This window comes from Nycticebus coucang, chromosome 12, assembly GCF_027406575.1.
Source record: "Nycticebus coucang isolate mNycCou1 chromosome 12, mNycCou1.pri, whole genome shotgun sequence".
In the NCBI taxonomy this organism is placed as follows: Eukaryota; Metazoa; Chordata; class Mammalia; order Primates; family Lorisidae; genus Nycticebus; species Nycticebus coucang.
In genome coordinates this window covers 86,284,232-86,299,155 of record NC_069791.1, presented here as the reverse complement: position 1 = coordinate 86,299,155, position 14,924 = coordinate 86,284,232, and the positions used below count along the sequence as shown (strand labels likewise).

At 42.9% G+C, this 14,924-nt stretch overlaps 1 pseudogene; it reads right to left on the bottom strand.

The window, feature by feature from the left end:
* Positions 1–2,967: 2,967 nt before the first annotated feature.
* LOC128562323 (vacuolar protein sorting-associated protein 4A-like) lies at positions 2,968–4,314 on the bottom strand (annotated as a pseudogene).
* Between the last annotated feature and the right edge of the window lie 10,610 nt (positions 4,315–14,924).

Below are 14,924 nucleotides of genomic sequence, written 5' to 3'. Positions count from 1 at the left end.
GATACTATAGTGGATACATGGCATTATGCATTTGTTCAAACCCACAGAATCTGCAACACCATGATGAATTCTAATGTTCAACTATGGACTTTGGGTGATAATGATGTGTCAGTGTGGCTTCATCAATTGTAACCATAGTTCTACTCTTGGAGGGAGACTGATCATGGAGGACGTATACACGAGTGGGGGATGGGGTGGATGGGAAGGCTCTGTACCTTCTCAATTTTTCTATGACCCTGAAACTATTATAAAAAATAAAGTCTTTAAAAAATATAAGAAGTGTTAAATATGGATGGAAATGAATGTATGAACATTTGGGAGATATCCTCTTTTTCTATCCTATCTTTTAAGGGCTTCCTGAGACAGTCAAGCTTATTGGCAAGGAAGATGGGGTGTTTTGGTAACTGGTTATCTGTATTCTACTGGGACAGTAACCTTCCTTCTTCAGGTGGTGCCCATGGATGCTAATCCAAAAATAAACAGCAGAGGGCAGCTGGTGCCCAGAAATGACATTACTCTCTTGCAGTCTCCAGCAAGCTTTTAAGAATACATGAAAAAACACATGTAGAGTCCACTAATATTGAATCTGGAGTGCAGCTCGGCATTGCTGACTGTTTTTGAGCTTCCTATTTCTTTAAAATTATTGTTTTGAATGATATACAGATACACAAGATACACAGATACACAAATACACAGCTATGAAAATTAGAATTGTACAAGAATTTATAGAAGATCCTACACAATCTGGCTCCCCTTTCACCTCTCTGACATTTTAAAGCCTATTCTCTCCCCTGGCTCCAGCCCACCCTTAGACTGTTCTTGCTGTTTCTTTACCCTGGAAGACTCTTTCCTAGATAGCGATGAGTCTCATTCTCTTACCTCCTTCAGGTCTTTACCCAGCTATCTCCTTCTTATAGAGTTGTTTTTTTTTTTTTTTTTCCCAGGTGGCTCAAAAAGGGAAAAGGATTTATTAGACTATTTCCAGGACAGGGGCAGTGGCCATGTTCAGTGTTCTCCCACTCAGAAAAGGCAGCAGTGAAAACCCACATCGACTGCCTTTTCTCGTTCTGAGTGAACTGGCTTTGTGCTCACAGAAACCCCTCCTTCTGCAAGAAGACACAGGCCCTGGATGCCAGCCTAGGGGGATGGGAATGGCTTATCTTACTCTCAGTCTTTGAGACAGATATGGCTTGCTCCGGTGCTCCGTGGAGTCAGGAGGACCCACCCAGCAAATAGATCAGTTTGGGAAGATTGATGCCTTCTTCCCCACCTTGCACCTCTGTCACACCCAGTCATTGATAGCCCCATAGGGCGGTGACTCAGTTGCCTGTAGTGAACAGACACTTCAGGGGTTTGCACCTGCCTGAATCACAAGGAAATATGTTTCTACTCAGCCAGGCCGCTGCGCTCTGCCTCTATCTAGCAGGGGGAGGTGAGGCCTGATAACATAGGGTGCTTGATGAGGGCTGGGGGGTGTTTACTCAGTTCCAGCCCCGCACCTGATTAATGTTACTGACAGAACAGAACAGAACAACTTTGCGGGAATTTGTTTCTGTCCTTGCTAAATTCCCCTGCAGAAGAGAAGCTGTTTTGAGTTCCCAGAGCCTGTGCCTCAGGCCCTGTCTTTGCTCCTGCAGGTTTGTATTTGGTTAGATGTCAGTTCTAGCCACCTGTCTTCCTTTGTCTATAGGCTGATGATTCCCTGAAGGCCAGGTGCATTTTAGGCTCAGTAAAGTGGTCCTCTGGATCAGCCCTGCCCTGGGAACTTCCCAGCTCTGCGCGTGCATTTTTAGTCCCCACGCTCCACCCTGGCCGGTAATGCCTCAGGCAAACCCTTTACTCATGGGGCCTGCGTTTCCGTCCCAGATCTGTTCCATGGTGGTTGTCACCTGAGAGGATGACCGGCCTCCTCTGGTTGCCCAGGGAGGTAGAGGGTGTGGCTTCGGAATATCCATGAGTGAGCCCTATTTGGAATATCCATGAGTTGACAAAAGATGGCTGCTGCTCTGCACCTTGGGGCACCACAGCTCCAGCATGGTTCCCTCTCAGCGGACCGTCCTCTCCTCACTCCCATGCCATAGAGTCAGCACTGACCAGCTGCAGTTTAGGCCCTGTCCACACCCCTTGAGAAATCACCCAAGAATCTGGACTCCTGGGGGACAGGCCTCCAGACCTCAGAGTGAGAGTGGAGGGGAGTGCTACGAGCTCAGAGTTGCAGGTAGAGAATATATACAGTTTTATACAGTTTTATGTCTGGCAGGAGAACGCTGTGGCACCCTAGTAGGGGAGCTAGGTCCAGTTTTTAGAGAGTCTCTCCTGTGGAGTGTAGTGGGAGGACCTTTGAACTCTGCTTGTTTGTTTGTGGTGCACTCCGAGCCGTTCTCATGGGGGAGGGGACTCCCATCTGCTTGGTGATGGATTTTATACCTTTTGTTTGTATCCTTGGGGTCGCAGCTCACCTCGGCAGGGTTGATGTGCATTCTTCAACCTTCTCTCTTGGTGCAGCTCTAATCCACCAGGTTACTTGCTAAATTTCTGTCCTTTAACTCTCCTTCTGGACAGGAGCCTCTGTGGAAAGCTGACTTCAGTCAGCCATCTTGTCTCCGCCCGTGATTTTGTCTTTATAAACAAGACGAAAATCCAAGCAGCATTAATTTAGGGGAACAAAAAGGATTACAAAGAAGATGACGAAACATGGGGGTATGGAAAGGAGTTGGTGAGCATCCAGGAGAGGAGAGGAGGAAGTGGGAAGACCAGGATCCACTGTGTGCCCTGCTGGCTGCGAAGCATCTCTGTTGCCATGGAGGCCCTTCCTTCCTGCTTCCTGCTGGTGGCCAGATGGCAGAAGGGATGCTGTGGTGACTTTAGGATGAGCTGTGCAGCCCTGTATGGCCACTAACATGGGGAGTACCATCGATTTGCCCTAGTCAATCTCCCACCTTCACTGTCACCGACGTGAAGAAGCTTTTAACTCTCCTGTCCAAAGTCCTCTGAGAATTTCTTCACTTTCAGGAGGTTATCTGCATTCACTGTGGGCCAGGTAGTGGCCAAAGACTGAAGCATGTCCAACATGCAAAACACAGGCTCTAAGAGTTTGTCACCAGGGACGTCCATCCAAGTCATCTCTATGGTCCCTGGATCCCCTAGTGAACATGGGGTAAGGAGGTCATCAATCATGATGCTGGGGCTGGTACGGGAAGGACCAGAGACCTTTTTGAAGTGTGTTGCTGACTGTACTTTCCATACAGGCTGCATGAGGGAGTCCCGCATGATGATGCTAATGTCTGCACCCAAATATCCTTCTGTTTTGAGAGCCAGCTCTTGGATGTTACCATCTGTGAGGCTGTGGGGCGTGTTCCCCAGATGCAATCAGAACATCTGTGCACAGGAAGCTTCCTCTGGCAAAGGGATGTAAATTCTCTTTTCAAACTTACTTCTAATGGCTGAATCCAACACCCATGGGATGTTTGTGGCACAAGAACCAGAGTCCCGTCATTGTTATTCCCCACCCCCTGCATTTGGACCAAGAACTCCATTTTGATCCTTCAGGCAGCCTCACTCTTATTTTAATTTCGGGATCCATAGAGGGAATCCACCTCATCAATGAAGATGATAGAGGGCTTGTGCTGCTGGGCCAGCTCAAACAGGTTCTTGACTAGCTTCTCACTCTCCCCCAACCACTTGGACATCAGATCTGAGGAGGACACAGAGAAGAAGGTGGAGTTGTTGGCCTCTGTTGCCACGGCTTTGGCCAAGTAGGATTTCCCTGTGCCAGGAGGTCCAAAGAGCAGTATCCCTCGCCAAGGCGTATGCTTGCCTATGAACAAGTGTGGGAATTTAATTGGCAAAATGATAGCTTCTTTGAGGGTCTCCTTGGCTTCCTCCAGCCCGGCCCTGTCACTCCACTGTATGTTGGGCTTCTCCATCACAATGGCACCCATCAGTTGTTCTTGCAGTTTCTTTTTCTCTGGATTATCCCCTTCACTGTCACTATCACTGCCCTTGCCCTCACTCTGACTCTCTTTGACTGGCTTCTTGCTGAGCTTCTCTTTGTTTCGTAAACAATCCTTTAGGTTCTCAGCCCCGTCTAGGTACTGCATGCACTTGGCTCGAATGCTTTCCTTAGCCTTGTGCCTGTGTGCCTCATACTTGGTGGCATGGAGGAAATACTGCATGGCATGCTGATTAAGCTGCAGCGCCGCCTCATAATTCTTGGCTTTATTCTCTTCCATGGCTTTCGTCACCAGATCAATGGCTTTCTGGAGGGTTGTCATCATTTCATCTCCTGGGTTGGCCCCACACCCTGCGGCGCTGCTTGCGACCTTGGTCTGGCCCCAGGGAGCCGAGGTACTGGGTCTGGCTCAGGGACCTGGAGGTCGGTGCTGAGCACTGGATGCGGGTAAGGCAGCTGCTCGCAGCCAGAGCCCGGTCCAAGGGCCTTGGTTTTCTTTTTTGCCTTCTTATTTACTATTACAATCCCTCTCAACACTCTCTACCCACCTTAATTTGAAAGATGCCCAGAACATAGTGTTACACATTATTATTACTCTTCCTCAGACCACTTACCATTCTATAGTAGACAATCTTTTATAGTCAGTAATTGAAAAATGTTCTGCTGGGTGCAGTGACTCATGCCTGTAATGCTAGCACTTTGGTAGGTCAATACTGGAAGATCTTCTTGAGGCTAGGCGTTTGAGACCAGCAACATAGTGACACCCTGTCTGTAAAAAAAAATTAAAAATAAAAAAGTTAGCCAGGTATGATGGCAGGTGCCTGTAGTCCTAGTTACTTGGAAGGCTGAGGCAAGAGGGTCACCTGAGACCAGGAATTCAAAGTTACAGGGATTGCATCACTGCATTCCAACCTGGGTAACAAAGTAAGTCCCCATCTCAGGAAAAAAAAAGAATTCTGTCTCATTCCCCTAGAATGTAAGTTTCATAAGGGAAGAAACCTTTTTCATTCTATTTTTTTCATCCTATATCTTCAGTACCTAGATAATCCTAGTATGTAACAGTAGGGGCTTGGTAAATATTTGTCAAATGAAGCCACATTATAGCTCTAATTATGAAAGACACTGACTGACCCTTATGAGAATATGATGAAATGAGTTGGCATCTTTAATTAGCTTATGATTCTGGGATGTGGTGATATGGGATGGGCTCATCTGGAAGGCTTTTTTGATCTAGGCCAGGCTTGGCTGATCTTACCTGGGCTCACTCATGTCTCTAGGGTCAGCTGCCAGGTCAGCTGAGTCACCTTCATTTGCCTCCATCCTACAGCAGGCTTGCTTGGGTTCATTCCCATAATGACCTCAGGCTTCTGAGCACAGCAAGAGAGGCCATTCCCAATGTACACGTCTATTTAAGACTGCACACATTCCCTATCATTCCATTGTCCTAGACTTGTGCAGTGACTAACCCAGATTCATGGAGAGGAGCTGCTAAGTCACACTGTAAAGGGGAGTGTATTCAAAGATGGGAAGGATTGGGCGGCGCCTGTGGTTCAAAGGAGTAGGGTGACAGCCATCCAGCTAACCTTCAGCTGCACCCCTAGATGTTGTGCATTGATTGTGCTCATCTCACTGGTCTCCTTAGAGGACTATTGAGTTTAGAGCAGAAGCAATGAGGTCCCACAATGCTAGACTACAGAGGAATGTAATTCTACCCTACAGTCCTCAGGTCCTGGTGAGGCCCTGTTTCTGTGTCTGGATCTATGGGAACTGGGCTGGGGTGTCTTCTACAAAACTGGTCATCTCTTCTTGATCTTTTGTAGTTTTCCTAGGTGGAGAGCTCGGATCCTGTAGAGGCTATTTGGCTGGGTTAGAAGTCTTCATAATTGTCAACATGCCGGCCCAAACCATGCCATGACATCTGATGGAAAGGGTCATGAATGGTAGGAAACGAATCTGGCTGCCACTAACCCGAGCCTGCCTGAGATGATGGATGGGAGGCCAGGCAGGCCTGGAAGGATGGAGATGTTTCTGTTCTGAAAGGCAGGGCATTTTCTCCCAGGGCATAGGGCTAGTAGAAACAGGGTCGCAACAAATCACTTTACATTTTCTTTCTTTTTTAGTTTTCTATTCTGGTGAGGAATAACTTCTACTCCCAAAGCATGATAGACCAAGGAAATTGCATCAAGACTACATTTATTCTTTATTCATTTATTATTTTCTTACTTAAAATATCAGAGGATTTATACTTTCTCTGAAACTTACTCATAGAACCTAGATTAGAAGATTCTAAGAGAAGGGGAGGCTCATGCCTATAATCACAGCACTTTTGGAGGCCAAAGCAGGAGGATTGCTTGAGGCCAAGAGTTTAAGATCAGCCTGGGAAACATAGTGAGATGCCATCTCTACAAAGTGTTTAAAATAATTAGCTGGGTGTGGTGATGTGCATCAGGTTCTCAGGAGGCTGAGGCAGGAGGATGACTTGAGTCCAGGAGTTTGAGGTTACCATGAGCTATGATTAAACCACTGTGCTCCAGCGTGAGTGACATAGTAAGATTCTGTCTCAAAAATTCCAATACTAATAAGTAAAAAAAGAAAAAGAAGGAGGGAAGGTCAAAGGGAGAGGTAGAGAAAATATAGGTAGAGAAATATAGGTTCTGCATTAGCCCCAGAACCTATATTTTCCTCACAAATCACTACTCTCAGTCAGTGGTATCATACTTTATGCATCATTCTGCAAACTTTTCTATTCCCATCAAGTCTATTTGCGATCTATTCATGATGGTACACTTTGATCTAGTTTATTCACTTTAACTGCTAGACAGTATTTTATAGCATGAATTTACCACGTATTGTGTGTCCATTCCCTGATAATGGATATATAAATAATTTCCTTTATTTTTATTGGCAGGATATATCCTTGCTTATGTCTCCTCCTTTTACACAGTGGGAGAAGTTTCTCTATGTATTTTACACATAGTGGAACAGCTGAGTTGTAGGGAATGAGCATTGTTTAACATTTGTAGATACTATTACTTAGCTCTGTGGGATGATTGTATAAATCTATAGCTCCTGCCAACAACCTCTGAGGGCTACATTCCCACGTCCTTTAGAGTGCTTGTTATTTTCTGACTTCTACTTACTTACTTTTTTTTTTTTTTGAAAGATGGAGTCTCATTCTGTCATCCAGGCTGAAGTGCAGTGGCGCGATCATAGGTCATTGTGGTCTTGAATTCTGGGGCTCAAGTGATCCTCCTGCCTCGGATTTCTGAGTAGTTGGGAATACAAGCGTATGCTAACTTGTTTATTTTTTTGTAGAGATGGGGGTCTCACTATGTTACCCAGGCTGGTCTTGAACTCCTGGCCTCAAGTGATCCTCTCACTTTGGCCTCCCAAAAAGCTAGGATCGCAGGCATAAGCCACTGCGCCTGGCCTTTTACATTGTTTAAACACATCTGATGGGTGTAAAATTATGTATATTTTTAAAATATGTGGTTTTATTTGCATCTTTCCACTTTTTGGGGTGGCATTTGTGTACCTTTTTGGTAAATTGCTTGTGTCCTTTGCCCACCTCTCCCCCACACCCCTCGCCCCCCCCCCAGCATATTGAAGATGAAGTCTGTCTGGGTCTTGTATTTTTTTTTTTGAGACAGAGCCTCAAGCTGTCACCCTGGATAGAGTGCCATAGCATTACAGCTCACAGCAACCTCCAACTCCTGGGTTCAAGTGATTCTCCTGCCTCTGCCTCCTAAGTAGCTGGGATTACAGGCACCCACCACAACGCCCGGCTATTTTTTGGTTGCAGCTGTTATTGTTGTTTGGCAGGCCCAGGCTGGATTTGAACCTGCCAGCTCAGTTGTATGTGGCTGGCGCCTTAGCCTCTTGAGCCACAGGTGCCGAGCCTTTTTTTTTTTTTTTTTTCTAATTTGAACATAGCCCTACCTCCTCCAAATTTGGTTAAAAAACTACCAAGTATGGTAGAAGAAAAGGTCTGAACTTGAATTCAGAGTATTTCAATTTGAGTTCTGGCTCTGCTGTTGACTGGCTGTGTGAATCTGGCCAAGTTATTGAACCTCTCTAAGCCTGGGCTTCCTCATGCGGTTAGTGAGGACAACTGTCTCCACTGCTTAAAGTCAGCAAATGCACGGACACGAGTGACCTGTAAGTCAGAGTTGAGTTAAGGAACCCAGACAAAACTGTCACTATGTCCATATGCCTTCACACACAGCTCTGAGACTGTCCCTGGCATAAGCTCCATGAAGGAATTCAGATATTGCTATGGCCCACTGCCTGCAGGCCCTAGAACTGACATGTGGCTCTGGTGGCCCACAGACTGCTCTAGGGACACCTCCTCCCTGCTTTCTCTGCTACTCGCAGAGAAGTCTCATTAAATGTCATTGATCTCCCCATCAGAACAGTGGCTCTAGAATGCCAAACTGGTGCATATACCTTCCCTTAATGCCCACTAGGAAACCCAGAGAGTGTGGAATTAGTAATAATAACAACAAAGTAAACAATAGCAGCTAACCTTTCTTGAATGCCAACTGAGTAGATAAAAAACACTTAGAACTTTGCCTGAGCCTTCGGAAGCACTGTGCGTTAGCTATTACTAATAGTATTACTATGGCGATGATAATGGTGACTGGGCGTTGAGCTAAGCATAATGGACATTAATTTGTTTAATCCTCATAAAAAACATAAAAATTTCTGCGTAATCCTCATAAATGTAAGAAGTACTGGGAATTGGCTTCCTTCCTAGTGCTTCTTTAAGTTTCTTCCTCTGTGGGTACAGGTAGGAACGCTGTGTTAAGAAGAGAATGATTTTTCTCCTTAGATAATGATGATGATGCTTCATCTAATATTTGTTCATCAATTAGCAGCTTACAAAGGGCTTCCACATGTATTCATTCTTCTGTTCTTGGAATATCCCTGTGCAGTAGCAGCTTATCTCCTTTTGGAAAAAATCCCTCTTGGTTGGGCGTGGTGGTAATCCTACCCTGTTTCCCTGAAAATATGACAGTGTCTTATTTTAAGGTGTGCTCCCAAAGATGTGCTAGGTCTTATTTTCAGGGGACGTCTTATCTTTCCTGTAAGTAGGTCTTATTTTCGGAAGATGTCTTATTTTCGGGGAAACAGGGTAGTACTCTGGGAGGCCCAGGTGGGTGGATTGCTTAAACTCAGGAGTTTGAGATTAGCCTGAGCAAAAGTGAGACCCTGTCCCTACTAAAAATAAAAATCTGGCCGGGCATTGTGGCAGGCTCCTGTAATTCCAGTTACTCAGGAGGCTGAGACAAGAGGATCACTTGAACCCAAGAGTTTGAGGTTGCTATGAGCTATAACGCCATGGCACTCAACCCCAGGGTGACAGAGTGACACTGTCTCAGAAAGAAAGAAAACCACTCTCAGTAATCTTAGCCACATCTCCTTCCCTTCCTATGCCACTGGCTACTTCTTTTGGATCTTTCACTGGGTTCTTCTCCTTTTCCTAATTTCCAAGTGTAAGTATTCCTTAGAAGGTCTGATGCCTTGGTTCTACCCCTAGAGATCCTGATTTGGTGGTAGGGCCTGGACAGCAGGACTTCTTAAAAGCTTTTTAGGTAATTTGTTGAGCTGCCAGGATCAAGAACGACTAGCCTATGTGCTGGTAACTCCTCCTTTGCAATCTCTATCCCAGATGTCTCCTCTGGGCTCCAGAGAGCCTACTTGGTATTCTCACTGGTTGTCTCTTTAGGAATTTCAATCTTAATGTATCCAGCACTGAGGGCTTGTTTTCCTACCTCCTCTCCTCTGCTAACCCATTACTCCCACTTTCTTCATCATCTTAGTAAACAGTGTTGTTCTTCCAACTGCTAAAGCCAAAGCCCTGGTAGTTATCTTTGATCCCCACCCCACCTTGTCCTTTTCTTTCTGTCCATCAGTGGGTCCTGCTGACTCTACCTCCAAAACGCATATCTGTGCCTTTCCATGTGTTTGCCACTGCCTTAGCCCACCTCAGAGCATTATCTCTTATCTGGATTATCTACTGCAGTGACCTCCCACCCAGTTTTCTTGCCTTTGTCCTTGCTGCTGCCTGAAGCATTATTTATACAGTGGTTTTTCAAAATTGGGGACACAATCATTTTATCCCCTCTCAATTTTTTCTTAGGTGCAAAATGCCTTATGACGCCTTTTCAATGTCCTGCGGGATTTAGCTGCTGTGCCTCTCTCCAAAATCTGTTCCGTCCTTTCTTCTTTCTTCCTTGCTTAGCTCCACTGCCCTGCCTTCCTCTCGTTCCTGGAACACTCTGGCCCTTCCTCCATCAGGGCCCCTGCTGTTTCTCTTACTTTGATCACTCTGACTTCTTCCGTCTTCATAGACTTCTCACACTTTCTGTCCCAACATGTCAAGAATCTCTTTGCCAGAGAGGCCTTCGCTGACTACCCTTGTCTAAAATAAGTCCTCCCCACCAGGTTTTATTATAGAACCATTGTTCCTTTGTTTTATGATCATTTTGGTTACTTGAACACTTTTCCACCCATTCAACTGATTATAAACTCCATATAGGTAGGGGTCGTGTTGCCAGATCGAGCAAAATAAACAACATAAGATAAAATATCAACAAAAAAACTAACAGATAAAAGCCCGGAACATCCAGTTAAATTTGAATTTTAGATAAATGACAAATAATTAAAAAATTTTTTTAATCTTTTTTTGAGTCAGAGTCTCACTGTCACCCTGGATAGAAAGTCGTGGTGTCATAGCTCACAGCAACCTCAAACTCTTGGGCTCAAGCAATCCTCTTGCCTCAGTCTCTTGAGTAGCCGGACTATAGGCACTCACTATAACACCCATATACTTTTTCTGTTTTTAGTAGAGATGGGGTCTCACTCTTGCTCAGGCTGGTTTAAAACCCCTCAGCTCAAATGATCCAACAGACTCCAGCTTCCAGAGAACTAGAATTACAGGTGTGAGCCACTGCACCTGGCTAACAAATAGTTTTTCAGTGTTAAGCTTCAAATATGTAAAAATTGCTTAAATTCAAATTTAGCTTATCATTTATTGTATCACTATTGCCCATAAAACTGTCTGACCAGGCATAAAGTAGATAAGTAATGAATATTAGTAAAATGTTGAGTAAATGAATTCAGAGTAAGCAGCAGAGCTAGGAAAAGAACACTTGCTATTTTTCCCCTTTCACCTTTATAGTCAACTCACCTCCCCCTCTCTCTATCTTCCCTAACCTCTAGCAATCACTGATTTATTTTCCAATTCTAAAATTTCGTCTTTTTGAGGATGTAATATAAATGGAATCATACAGCATGTGACCTTTTGAGAGTGGCTTTTTCTGTCCTTCAGCATAATGCCCTTGAAATCTGTCTAACTTGTATTATCAACCTAACCCTTCCTTTCCGTTCCCTTCCCTTCCCTTCCCTTCTCTTCCCCCTCCTCCCTCCCTTTCTTGAGACAGTCTCACTCTGTTGGTCTGGGTAGAGTGCTGTGGTATCATATTTCGCAGTAACGTCAAACTCTTGGGCTCAAGTGATTTCTCTTGCCTCAGTTTTTCTATTTTTAGTAGAGACAGGGTCTCATTCTTGTTCAGGCTGGTTTCAAACCCCTGAAGGCTCAAGCAGTCCACCTGCCTCGACCTTCCAGAGTGCTAGGATTACAGTCGTGAGCCACTGTGCCTGGGCAATTAATTTCTTTTGATTGCTAAGTAGTATAAGTAGTATATAGTAAAAGTATACCACTGTTCACCTATCAAGGAACATTTATTGTTGTTGTTTCCAGTTTGGTGCTATTATAAATCAAGTTGCCGTGAACAATCATGCACATTATATAAGCTTTTGCGTGCACAGACACATTTTCACTTCTTCAGGGTAAATGCTTGGGAGTGCAGTTGCTAGGTCATGGAGTAAGTGTATATTTTGTTTTCCATAGTATAAGAGAGTGCCAATCTGTTTTTTAGAGTGTAGCTAGACATTTTACATTCCAGAAACATATAAGAAATCTAGTTCCTTCACATCCTTATCGGGTGTTGGTACTGTCACTCTTTTTAATTTTATTTGTCCTGATAGGTGTGTAGTGATATATCATTGTGGCTTTAATTTGCATTTTGTAAAGGCTGGTGCTATTGAACAGCTTCTCACGTGCTCACTTGCCATTTGTATATCCTCTTTGGTGTACTATCTGTGCTTTTGCCTGTTGTATAATGAGTTATCAGTGTTAATTTTTTTTACTTTCCAGAGTTCTTTATTCTCAAAAAAGATTTCTTTGTTAGATATGTGATTTGCAAATATTTTCTTCCAGCTTATCTTTTCATTCTTCTATGTCTTTTGCAGAGTAAAAGTTTTTTATTTTGAAGTTCAGTTTATCAATTTATTCTTTTATGAATCATGCTTCTGGTGGTAGGTTCAAGAGTTCTTCACTGAAGCCTATGTTGCAAAGATTTTAATCCATTGCTACTTTCTAAATATTTATAGTTTTGCATTTTATATTAAAATCTATGATTCATTTTGAGTTTTTACATGAGGGGTGAGATTTAGAGCAAGGTACCTTTCTGTTGTTTTTGTTGCTTCAGCACCATTTGTCGAAAATATGACACTTGTTCCATTGAATTGCTTTTGCATCCCTGTTGAAAATCAGTTCGTTGTACTTGTGTGGTGCTATTTCTGGGCTTTCCATTCTGTTCCCCATGTCTATCCCTCTGCCATTATCACACAGTCCTTGATTACTGGAGATGTATTTAGAAGGTCTTAATATCAGGGAGAGTGATTCCTTTCTGTTTATTAATGTCTTTTCAAAATCATTTTAGTCATTCTAGCTCCTTTGTCTTTCCATATACATTTTTAGAATAATTTTGTCTATGTCTATAAAAGTCCTGCTGGGCTTTTGATGGGAATTATGCTAAATTTGCATATCAATTTGGGGAGAATTGACAGCTTTACTGTACTGAGTCTTTTATTCATGAACATGCTATGTCTCTCTGTATATTTAGAACTTTGTAGATTTTAGCATATAATTGCTCTACATCTTTAGCTAGATTTATACCTAAATATTTCCTTTTTTGAGCAATTATAAATGGTATTACATTTTAAATTTCAGTTTCCATGTGTTTCATTGTTAATTTATAATATGCAAATGATGTTTGTATGTTTGCCTACTAGCCTATGAACTTGCTGAAATTATTTACTAGTTCCAGTTTTTTTCAATTTTTTTTTTTTTTTTTTTTGTAGATTCCTTGGGATATTCTATTTTGGCAATCATGTCATCTGCAAATACAAAGCATTTTGTTTTTATTTCTTTTTCTTACCTTATTGCACTGGATAGAACTTCCGGCCCTCTGCTTGAGTGGTGAGAATGGATGCTCTCCTCTTGTACCCAAGTAGCTCATAATTTTATTTTATTTATTTATTTTTATTTTTTAAAAAGTGACTCTTGCTCACATGATGGAAGGGGCAAGGAAAAAAGAAAAAAAGGATTCTTGCTATCCCTTCCAAACCTCAGGCTCCTGATCTAGATTATTTATTTATTTGTTTGTATTTTAGAGACAGCATCTGGCTTTGCTGCCCAGACTGGGGTGCAGCAGTATGATCATAAGCTTATTGTTTTAAACACAGATTTGTATACTGCAGCAGAGAGACCAAGCCTGAGTGTCAGATTGGTCAAGCCAGATCCCACAGCTTACTATCTATCTGTGCGGTCTTAGAAAAGTGGCTTTGTCTCTCTGCATGTTTCCTTAACTTCAAGGTTGGGATAATAATATTTGTGCCTTGGCTTTGTTGGGGAGCATGGCAGACTACAGAAATTAGGGGCAAAGAACTTGGTGCCAGGTTGCCCAGGGTTCTGCCCCAGCACCCCCACTCTCAGTTGCATGGACCTGGGAAAGTTACTCATTTCGTGGGCTTCAGTTTCCTCATTTGGTAAGCAGCAAAAATATGACAAACTATCTCATTGCAAAGATAGAATGAGATAATAAGTGTTAAGTATTTGGAATAGTACTTGGCACATAGTAAGCATGAGAGAAGTGTTTTTGTTCTTTTTGTTGTGAGGTTTGAAAGAGACAGGGTGCAGAAAATACCTAGCACAGTATAGACGCTGAGTAAGACTTTTTCTGACATTAAGTCCCATACCAATTAAAAAAATAAAATTAAACAGCACCAAAGAGCTCTCTGGGGGCAACCATTTTTAACTCTTTTAAAAAAATAGGTAATAAGCTTCTTTATCTATTTATTGATGTACAGTTTCAGGTATTATATATTTACATCCTGAAATGACAGTTGAGGATTTAGCTTTCTTAATTTTCTGTCTCCCATCCTTTTCATACATAGTCACTATGAAAGTTTTGAGACAGGCTGTGTTATGGTCCATTACTTCACTTCTAAGAAGTGTCCTTTCTGATTCTCCCTGGCATGTTTCAACTTGCTCAGATTATCGATGTTGCTGGGAAGGCTTTATTTGTTTCTACCCTGTTTCTGGTTCCTGATTAGTGTGTATCCCAAAACTTTCATAAAGACACCTATAATGATATGATTATATTATATTTCTTGAAAAATTTTCTTCTCTCTCTCCCTAGAATTTCTAATTGCTTTACTTTTTTTCCCCTTTTATACAAATCAGACCTCTAAGAAGATTTTCCTCCTCTTTATTTATACTACTTTCCTTTTTGTAAACATAGTTTTTTCAAGTGCTCCATCATACTAATCAGATCCATTTCTTTTCCCCATGGGGACTTCCAAGTCTTATATTGTTTCTCTTGGCATGGTAACAAAAAAATTAGTCTTTTTCTCTTGTCTTTACAGCCTGGTGGCACTCCCTCTGACAATCCTTACATGTGTTTTCTCTTTCTCCCCTTTTGTTCTGACCATGGGATTGGTAAGCTTACTTTTTTTCCCCAGCCATGATCTTTCTTGGTCCATCCATTTGGCCTTCTCACCAGTTCACTCGGAGCAGTACTGTTATCAACTACAGGCTCATTATAAATTAGCATTTTGAAGT